Below are 10,736 nucleotides of genomic sequence, written 5' to 3' on the forward strand. Positions count from 1 at the left end.
GCCTTTTTGGTTTTTATTCTGAGATAGGATCTTGCTAAATTGCCAAGGCAAGGCTTGAACTTGCAATCCCCTACCTCAGCCCCCAGGGATTATTGATGTGCGTCTCCACCCCTGGCTATTTTTCCAATGCATTTATAATCCCTGTGTCTACTCCGTTCAGTAGGAATGGAAGAACGTTTCCAGAAGACTCTACCAGCAGGCAAAGCAGGGAAGAGATAATGCCCTGAGCTCACCGTCTTTTCCCCTTAGGGCTAGAAAATTTATTTTTAATCACTGGTGTGCCTAACTTCAGCAAGATGCAATACTAGTTGTTTTGCCAGGGGGCAGTGAAGAGCAACAAATCAACAAATCACTGTTTTAGCGGTGTCTGCACCGGGGTTTTCTAGGCACTTACTTGAATGTTCACACACATGCTTTCACTTTGTCCCCTAACTAGAAGCATCTATTTAAAGGCTGGTAGTCTCTTAAAACCAGGCTCCAGAATTGGAATCAAAGAATGCTGTGGAGTTTGAAATTAACCTGTACTGCACTCTGTACTTAAACCTACCTGAGGCACATTCACATTTTCACTAGGAAGCGAAAGTTAGGAAGCTATGACAGACGCTCTGAGTTCCTCTGGAACGTGCTATACAAAAATCAGGGGTAATTACTGTGGGGTGAGGTGGTCAATCATTTGATAAAACACACAGCCCTCCCAAACTAAGCAAGGGCGAATGTCGTATACTTCGGTGTTCGGAAGGAAAACCTCAAGTAACATCTTACAGATAGGGAACAGGTGCGCCTGCCCGTTAGCACCGGAACGATCTGCAACGGCCACTGGAAAGATATACAAATAACACCTACTGCTGCCGAAAATGCTATTCTAATCCCGTCAGTCCTCTGCTGAAAAACCCTCAGAGGACTCCCCCGGGCACTGGAATTCAGTACAAACGCTAACACCCGGCCTTTCCCATCTTCCTCCTCCACGCCCCCTTAGATCTGTTTTTCCAGCCAGGACTTCTTGCTCTTTTAAGGATCTTGAGTCACCCGCGCCGGAGCAGTTGCCCCAGTGAAGGGTGAGGTGGATGAGCTCGCAAGCGGCCCGAAACAGCGGAAAGAGGGGCGGGCCTAGGCGGGTGCTGGCCCAATGACAGGCGCGGGGCGGGGGCTGCGGACCAACGGGGGCCCAGCTAGGGGCGTGGTCCACTGTTGGGCGGGGATATAGAAGGCGGTGCGCGCTCTTACCCCAGGATTGGTGGGGGCAGCTGGAGACTCCCAGTACTAATGCAGCCAGCCCTTCTGAAGCGCCCTCATCTGACACAGCAACCATGGTGAGGGGGTACTGCGGGCATTCGAGGAGCCCAGGAGGAGGGACGCTGCTTGGAGGAGGAAGCCAGAGATCCGGAGAGGGGCGCCCAGGCAGTCCAGGGTGCGGGTGGGCTGCGCTGTGATACCAGGGGTGGTTGTGGTTCACGGTGAGGGTGGGATTGCGGGAAGGCGGGGGACGCCCGGAAGTCTCAAGCACAACTTTTCTATGGACTTCCTACTCAGGCAGACGTATACTGGAAAGGTCCTCAGCGCCCAAAGCCCTGCGGGTCTGGGCAGAGTGGTGGAGGGAAGGGGGCGCGGCACTTGGTGCTCTGCGTTCAAGCTCGGGGCGCGGGCTCGGTCTGTGCTGGAGACCCGAGGGGAACTGGGATTCACTCCACAGTTCTGCCGCTGTGGTCCAGACCGGGAGGTGCCCGCGTCGAACTGCAGATCCCGCCTCCCGGGCAGGACCTTCCAACGCTGGAGGGTGGGCGGGGTGGCTGGAGACCTCCCATGGGTCTGTCCAGTTCGGAACGCGTTCCCCCGCCTGCCCTGTGTCAGGCAGCCGGCTCCGGCAAGAGGTCCGCTCCTTTGGCCCCATACTTGAGCAGGGCTTTCTTTTAAACTTTATCTGGGAAATCTGCTTCTTAGCTGTTTTGATGCCTAAAGAACTTGGGTTTCAGTAAAAACAGAGGACTTGGGAGTGTACGAGTGTACGCAGGTCCCCATCCTCCATGGGAATCTCTTGATCGCCTACTTTTGTGCTGAGCTCTCTTGATGGCTCTGAGGCTGTCTTGGAGGATGGTTTTCATCAGCGATGGCGAACCTTTCAGAGCTTTCAATAATACAAAGAACTTGCTAAGCGCATGTGCCATAGGTTCACCACCGCTGGTTCCTAAGATGCTAAATGCTGTCCTGGGACACAGTCCTTCCTAAAAATGAGAGGTGCTCCTTCCTTTCAGACTGTCTTCTGGACTGCAAATTGGAGCTGGAGAAGGGGAAGATGGGCAGGTCTGTCCATCATGGGACTGACCTCAGCGAGGAGGGTTGAAGGATTGGATGGGTGTTGAGTGATACTTGGATTAAACTATCTCTACTGCAGTGGACTGTGACAGGTGTCTAGGGTACATTACTATCCCCCCCCAAATAAAGAGTGTGAGTGATCTTTCAAAAGAACTAGCTGTAATTTCCTCGGGTGATCCACCAGCCTGAACAAGGCCTCCTGCTTGTCAGCGTGAAACGGAGATCCACTGCCACAGGCGACCTCTGGACCTAGGCCCCAGCGCCTGAATCTAGAAGCCCCAGGGCACCCTGTCTCGGAATACAAGACCCTGAGCCTTCCCAAGTCACCACAGCCAGCAGAGAGGCCACTGTGCAGTGGGATTTGGCTTTCCCTAGTTCCTACGCTAGAAAGACACAGCCACTTTCTTCTTAAGACCTGAGCAATTGAAAGGAAATGAGTGGAAGCAGCTTGGCTCCAGGTGTAAGAAGGCTCGGAAAGAGAAGCCAGTCTTTTGGACTGTAGGCTAGATAATATGGCAACGTCAGCCTTCTGGAAGGAAAGATAAGAGCTGCTCCCAGGCAAGCCTTTTCACGTCCACCCCCCTGCGCCGGCTCACAGTGTGTCGCTCTGCCCCCACCAGCGAGAGTGCATCTCCATTCACATGGGCCAGGCCGGGGTGCAGATGGGAAGGGCCTGCTGGGAGCTCTACTGCCTGGAGCACCACATCCAGCCTGATGGCACCACGCTCAGCAACATGGTGATGGCTCCATGGACGCCTTTTTCACTGAGACGGATTCTGACAAGCACGTGCCCCGGTTGTCTTTGTGGACCCAGAGACAGCAGCCGTAGGTGAGTGGGCAGCTCATATTTCTTGCCAACCTCAAAGTTGGGGGAAGCTCTTCAAAGGGACAAAGCATTTGGGATGCAGGCAGTCCCCTGCCAAGCACAACACGGGTCTTTGGTGTGTTGCTTTTGTCTAGATACTGTCTTCAGGAGGGGTCCTGGGGACTTCCTATGCTGGAAGGGAAGTCAGTAGCACAGTTTTACCTGGAAAATAACAGATGTTTGCATCCAAGGTCAGACATAGAGTGGGATGGACACAAGCAGAAACTTCAAACGTTCTTGTCCTTCCCCTCAGCGTCTTGAGGATAGCTTTGCGTAAAGAACTGGGAGCTCCTCGCCCTAACTGAAATCGGCCCCCTGACAGGATTGGGCCTGGATGAACCTGGCTGTTGCTTGCTCCCCTGGGCTCTTCTCCTTCCTCCTTTCTGTACCTGGAGCTCCTCAGTTCCTGTTTCTGAAGGTTCTACTCTTACCCCATCTTTCCAAAGATATTGTTTAGGAGGTTCAACTATGGACTTGCATCTCTGCATTAATCTATATTCTTAGCCTAAACACAAGTGAGATTCCTTTACATACCGATTCCTCACTAAGCAAAGTGAAGTGGCTGTGAGATCAGTGAAAAGGGCCTGTTCAAGGTGCCCCCTCACTTCCTCCTCAGGACCAGGTGGCACTGGACTTTAGAAGTGGCCTCTGGAGCTCCGGGTGTCCATTGCTCTGTGGTGCAGTTACGCCTATGGGAGCTTAACAACAAAGGTTCCAAGGCTTTGTGTCCTCTTGAGGGATGAGACCAGCCTCTCTTACCTTTGCCCTCTGTTCCCCTCAAGACAGGGTAAGAACTGGCACTTACAGGCACCTCTTCCACCCTGACCAGCTGATATCTGGCAAGAAAGACGCTGCCAACAACTATGCCCATGGCCACCACACCGTGAGGAGGAGATCATCAATTTGGTGGTGGAGCAAATTCAAAAAGTGGTAAGCAGGACCAGGAGCCTCTAGCACCTGCAGGTTTTCATTGCATCCTTAGCCTCCCTCCCTAGCCTGGGAAGCTGACCACGTACAGGAAGAAGGGCACCGCCTGAGCATGGCACCTGACATCATTTCTCTATTCACTCCATTTCCCCTGGGAGAACTGTGTGCCGTGTCCTGGGAATAGATCTAGGGTTGGAAGCCTGAATATCCCACTCTGCCCTGAATTTGTGGACTCAAAATTTTGCCCTGCTAGTTACTTACTTACCAGGTCTGTTGGGTCCAACACTTCCTTGAACTTTGATCTATCCCTAATAGCTAACTGCTCAATTTGCACTTCTTAATCTCCCACACAGATCTTTCCCGCCAGGACAGGCTCTGCTTAGCTCTCAGCCACTCTCCACCTTGCCTGTCCCCTGTCCAAGGCACTGAGTGAGGCCAGCTGGGAGCTAGTTCTTTAACTCTGGTGCTCTAAGGGATTGTCTAAACAGCTGTATCACAGTTATCTAGGGTAGCTGGCAAACCTATAGGCCCTACCTTCCAGTCTACAGTGGGACCAGGGAATTTGTATGTATTCACCCACCATTCCCACCCTCCTATATATAAATGACAAAGCAACACAGCTGAGCAAGCCGGCTCTAACTACAAATCCTGTGCCTGCCTCACCCCTGCCACTGCACGCAACACTTCCTTCCTAGGTCAGCTGCTTCCCAAGGCCATCAAGCCTCTACTAGGTGTTCTTTTCTCTCCTCAACAGAGATGCAAAAGGACGTGAAGGAACTTTGGGGGGAATGATGGGAATTTCTGTATCTTGATTGATGATATAAATGTAATGCTTGTCTAACCATTTTTATAAAGTGCACACATTTAAGTATAAATATATTTCAGTGTTTAATATACAGAAGTGCATGCAATTCTAGTTAGGTATAGACCCTTTCTAGATGAAGTTCTTTGGGGAGAGGCTTGGGGACAAGGCACATGTCATCTGCATTCTTAACAGTATTATCTCCTCCTCCAGATGGACCGGTGTAATTGTCTGCAGGACTTCCTGGTCTTCCATAGCTTTGGGGGCAGCCCTGGCTCAGGCTTTACCTCCCTGCTAATGGAGTGGCTTCCTGTAGAGTATGGAAAGAAGTGCAAGTTGGAGTTTGCTATGCACCCATCCCCCAGAGTGTCCACAGCAGTCGTAGACCCCTGTCACCCCACCCCGACTACCCACTCCATCCTGGAGCGCTCAGACTGTGTCTTCATGGTGGACAATGAGTGGTTTGATATCTGCAACCACCACCTGGACATCAAGCATCCTACATACAGTAACCTCAACCAGCTCTTTGACCAGGTGGTGTCCTCCATCACTGCCTCCCTGCCTTTAATGGTGCCCTCAATGTGGACCTCACAGAGTTCTGGACCGACCTGGTGCCTTACCTGCGTATCCACTTCCCCCTCATGACCTATTCAGCCATTGTCTCGGCTAAGAAGGCCTACCATGAGCAGCTCTCGGTGCTGCAGATCACCAGTGCCTGCTCTGAGCCCTGCAATCAGATGGTGACGTGTAATCCCCGCCATGCCAAGTGCATGGCCTGCTGCATGCTCTGTCGCGAGACGTGGTACCCAAGGATGTGAATGCTGCCATTGCTGCTGTCAAGACCAAGGACACCAGTTTGTGCACTGGTATCCCATAGGTTTCAAGGCAAGTTGAGGGTGAAGGGAGGAATTAGCATGTGACCTGTGCACCTCTGAGCGGGGAGATTCCTACAGAGCTGCAGGGATGAAGGACAGATGCACTAGGGGTGGGGACAATAGAGCAAAGAACAGCTTTAGAGGCTCCCTTTAACTTGATCCATCCTGGGTGGTCTGGAAGCCAGATCTTTGAACCAGATGCCAGGGTGGGTTCTCCTTGAAAGATTGCCTTCATGGAAGAAGCATCAGTTTCCTGTCACTTAGCCTAGCAAGTAGGCAGTCCCTAGGCACACCAGTCAGGGGAGAACAGCCTCCCTTGCAAGTACCAGTGACATAGCCATATGATATGGCTTCTGCTCAGATAGGAATACTTTTGGAAGCACAGAAAGGTCTACCACCAGATTATGGGGAAATGTAGGTCAGAAGGCATCTGTGTTTGTATCTGTAAATTCAGTTTCTTTTTCAGTCATGTAAAGAATTTGTTTATGCCCACCCTGCTGCTATCAGTTCCCATTCCAGGATGCTGGGCATGAGACTCAGTTTCAACTGTAGGGACTTTGTTCTGGGAATAAAACCCTAGAATGAGCAAACGTGGCAGCCATGGCACTAGAAACATATGCAGCTTTCCTGCCATGTGACGTGCTGTGGACACGACCATGCTGAGGGGAGGCGGGGACTTCTGGTCGTAAAGATGAGGGCCACTTGCTAGTGTTGAAGAGCTGTTCTGCATGCAGGACGAGAGCTGAGGGGCAAGAGATCTGGGGAGGGACTGGCGGACTACCCGCTGCCTCCATTTGGGAAGAGCTGGAGCTATAGAAACGAAGAAGAGGCTGCTGTGGGGAAGTGGAGGACCAGTGCAATAGTGCCCAGAGGCGTTCATGGGAAGCTGACCATTTTTAATGAGGGGGCACGGAAACACCTGATCAATATACAAACTTTCCCAGTTACCACAAATGCTTCACACCCCATTTTCAAAGTGAGGATCTAATCAAGCATCAGGAATTATACTTATTTGTATTTTAGTGTAAAGAAACCCACTCCACCCCCTTTTTATTAGCTCAGAGCCTTCTCACTGAGGTACATCCCGAGCCCTTTTTATTTATTTTGAGACAAGGTCTTGCTACATTTCCCAGGCTGGGCTGAAACATATGATCCTCCTGCCTCAGCCTCCCAGAGTACTGCGATTAGGTGTAAAACTATGCCCAGCTTTCATGCTTCTTGACAGTGATTTTAAAGGGACTAGTCTTGTGTCATAGCACGAGCCGCATTCTGATTTGTCTGGATCCTAGCAATAGTGGCCTTCTCTGTCTCCTTGTTCCTTAAAGGTGGGCAAACACCAAATACCAAATGACTGCCCCTTTCCCAATTATAGGGACCTTGTATAAACTCCTCCCAAGGCACGCAGAGCCAGCACCTGCACTGCTTTCTGTTGCTCTTTAGGTGGGTATCCATTACACAGTGGTGCCTGGGGGCAACAGCCTATGTGCCTTGGGCAGTCTGCATGCTGAGCAACACCACAGCCATTGCTGAGGCCTGGTCCCACCTCAATCACAAGTTTGACCTGATGTTTGCCAAGCGGGCACTTGTGCACTGGTATGTAGGCAAGGGCATGGAGGAAGGACTTGTCTGCTCTGGAAAAAGATTATGAAGAAATGGGCATGGACTGCACGGATGAGGAGGATGACAGCATGGAGTCCTAAGCGGTCTTGGCAACTCCAGTGCCTGATTGTTCACTCCCCAGCTTTGTGACACTACTTCCTTGTTTCTATAACTCCCTGCAGATACACTCGGTATCAGGTATCACAAGTGGTGTGGAATTCGGTCCAGGCACTGGGCCTTCCCGACATGCTTTGCTGTGGACCTCAGGTAAGGGACAGATTGGCCTCTGCCCCTGGAGACCCCAGCTGGGAAAGTGTGCAGACTGGTGCTGCTTCCTTCTGTGCGCAGACAGCCCTGCAGCTATGCCCCACTTCAGCCCTAGGCTCTGCTGCTTTGACTTCCTGTGGGACCCTACATATCCCCTATCCCCACCCCGCCCCAGAGAAGGGAAAGCCTTCCACCGGTCCGTGAAAGCTGCTGAAAATTATCTATCCCTAGCATTCAGGGCCAGAAACGTCTCCATTTCAGTGCCTGCAAGGAATCAAGCCTGTTAACCTGGTCTATCTCTGCATGGCCGCCAGAGGGTGGTAGAGGTTGAACTCTCAGTCCAATTTAGCCATCTTACAATTTAGGGCTCCACCCTGATGCCTTCCAAAGCCATAGGGTCTGAGAAACAGGATTCCAAAAACAAGGATCTTTTCCCGGGGCTGTGTGACACCCCGCATGTGGGTTTACCCAGTATGTGGGGTAACATGCCTACGTGTCTTTTAGGCAAAAAAAAAAAAAAAAAGGCTGTATCTTTATTCTCAAAAGAGCCTCTACCGAAGTTAGGAACGGTTCTTGGAGAAAGCAATATCAAGTCACATATGAGCTTCAGAATTTTGCATATTAAAAGTAAAAGATTCCAGCTGGGCATGGTAGCACACACCTGTAATCCCTGCCCTAGGAAGGCTGAGGCAGGAGGTTGAGGCCACCCTCAACTACATAGCGAGTTCAGCAGCAGCCTGGACTACATAGGAAGACAGTGTCTCAAAAAACAAAGCTTCTGACAGTAGCTAAGGGCTACACAGAGGCCTCCTCTTTAAGCACTTTCTCTTCTATCAAAGTTCTCCATACAGTGATCCTCCATTCCTATTCTAAGTAATCACTTTCTTATGTGTCTATAGCTCTTCATTTCCCCCACATTGAGCTTATTTTGAAGACGCTCATTCTCAGTGATTACTTATTCCAACTTTTCTGTAGCAAAGGCCTCTCAGTACTTGTGCTTCTCCTCTTCCCATTAAAGTTTCAGTGTTTTGGAGCCCGCACAGTTGCCTCTGTGCATGTGAGTTTGGGGTGCAGGCCACCGCACAAAGCACCCCTCAGCACCCTCTGCCCCTCCCTGGTTGTGCCCCAGCTTTTCATCCACACTCTCAGAAGCTTTTGAGCAGGTCAGAGGGTGCCATTCATTATATACAACAAAACTTTGTCCTCATTACCCGCCACTCAACTCTCAGACCCAAATGTTTTTATCTGAGTGACAGGCAGGCCCTGGGCTTCCCACAAAAGGACCCAAACATTGATTATAACAACCCGGGTTGTTGCCATTATCTCTTGCTATAAAAAACTAGGGGCCTAAAACAACCACCACTTATTCACCACTGTTTCTTTAACTTCGAAAGGGCTTGGTGGTGGTGGCGGTGCTGCTCTGTGGGACTGAGTGAGGCAACCCAAGATGGCCGTGCACATCTGAAGAGCAGGCTGGAGCAGCTGAGAATGGGCGGGGCTTCCCTTTCTTTCTTCCCAGTCTTTCATCTCCACCCCCATGTTGTTGTTCACATGATAAATAGCTTCCAAAGAGTAAAACCAAGCTGTGAAATGAAGGCCTAGCCAAGGTGCAGCGGCTCAGCCCTGCAGTCCCAGTTACTGGGGCATGGGACAAGGCACACTAAGGCAGATGGGGCACACATTCAAGGCTAGTCTGGGCAACTTAGAGAGACCCTGTCTCAAGATTAAAAAAAAAAGAGAGGGATGGGAATGTAGCTCAGTGCTCCCTGGGTTCAATCCCTAGCACCTCATAAGAACAGCAGGGGTGACATAGGGTCCCCCAAGTAAAGCTAGTCCTTGAGGCTGATTCATTGAGAAGTGCTACGAGTTGAATAGGATACCCCAAATCCCTCTTTAAAGTCTTAACTTTAAAGTCTTAACACTCAGAACCTCAGACTGTGCCCTTCATTGGAAATAATGTTGCTGTGGATGTTACTGGTTAAGAGGAGGTCCTGTAGCACAGAGGACCCCCTAGTTCAATATGCCAAGTGCCCTTATAAAAGGGAGGAATTGGACATTGACATATGCACACAGTGAATGGCATGCAAAGGCTGGATTTCTACCTAGCTGCCAGCTGCTGTGTGGGAAAGAGGCTGGGAGCTGTGCCTTTAGAGGAAACAGCCCTATGGACATCTTGACCTTGGCCTCTGGCCTTCAGGACAGGGAGACAATCAACTCCTGCTGTTTTAAGCCAGTTGGCATGTGGCACTTTATTGCAGCAGCCCTAGGAAAGTAACAGAGAAGGCAGATGGAGTCTGCCTCTTGGCAGGAAAGTGACGTGCATGCACATGGACAGGAGGGAGGAATCATGGCCCCTACCATTGGCTTCCCATAGTGGATGGGACAGCAGGGAGCAGAGGACCAGAACTTGAGAAGATGTTTAACTCTCTGTCTGCTATCCAGAGTGCAAAGGACAGACAGATACCATGCCCTATTGTTTTCAGGGTCAGAACTTCGCGTGTCCATAAGGTTTCCTCATCCTGCACCAGAATCCCTGGGAGGCTGATGAACACAGATGATTGGTCCCACCCAAGTTCTTTAGTGTGTCCATGGGGAGGCCCTAAGCGTGCATTCCAACATGGCCTCACGTGATTGCAGTAATGGGTGAGAACACACTGAGAATCTCTGTGCTAGGGTCATGGTTGACCCATGCTGTCTCTGTGCTGACTCTGCCTGCATATTAGAAGTAAGAAGCCTTTCTTTTGTTGGGGGGAGTGGGAGGGTTGTTGTGCTCCCCCAGCTGCCCTTGAATTTGAGATCTTCCAGCCTCAGCCTCCCAAGAAGCTGGGATTACAGGCACATTCCACTGTGCCTATCTCAGGTAGGAAGCTTGTGACAAATACTGATGCCTGGCTCTGCCTTAGAGACACCATGCAGTTGGCCTGCAGTGGGCCCAAGCTTTTCCTTTTCAATTTCCCTAAGTGAAGCAAATGTACAACCTGAGTAGAGAACCCTGCTCTAGGGACCCCCAACACTTAAGGGAACCGGGTTGGTGCAGACTTAAAAAAATTTTATTCCTTAATCTAATGATCACAGCCCAAACAAAATGTGG

The 10,736-nt window shown here is 50.8% G+C and overlaps 1 pseudogene; it reads left to right on the plus strand.

Moving 5' to 3' along the window:
* Window positions 1-1,222: 1,222 nt before the first annotated feature.
* LOC102018563 lies at window positions 1,223-10,717 on the plus strand (annotated as a pseudogene).
* Window positions 10,718-10,736: the final 19 nt, after the last annotated feature.

This window comes from Chinchilla lanigera, unplaced genomic scaffold (genome assembly GCF_000276665.1).
Source record: "Chinchilla lanigera isolate Chin_1 unplaced genomic scaffold, ChiLan1.0 scaffold00005, whole genome shotgun sequence".
Classification (NCBI taxonomy): domain Eukaryota; kingdom Metazoa; phylum Chordata; class Mammalia; order Rodentia; family Chinchillidae; genus Chinchilla; species Chinchilla lanigera.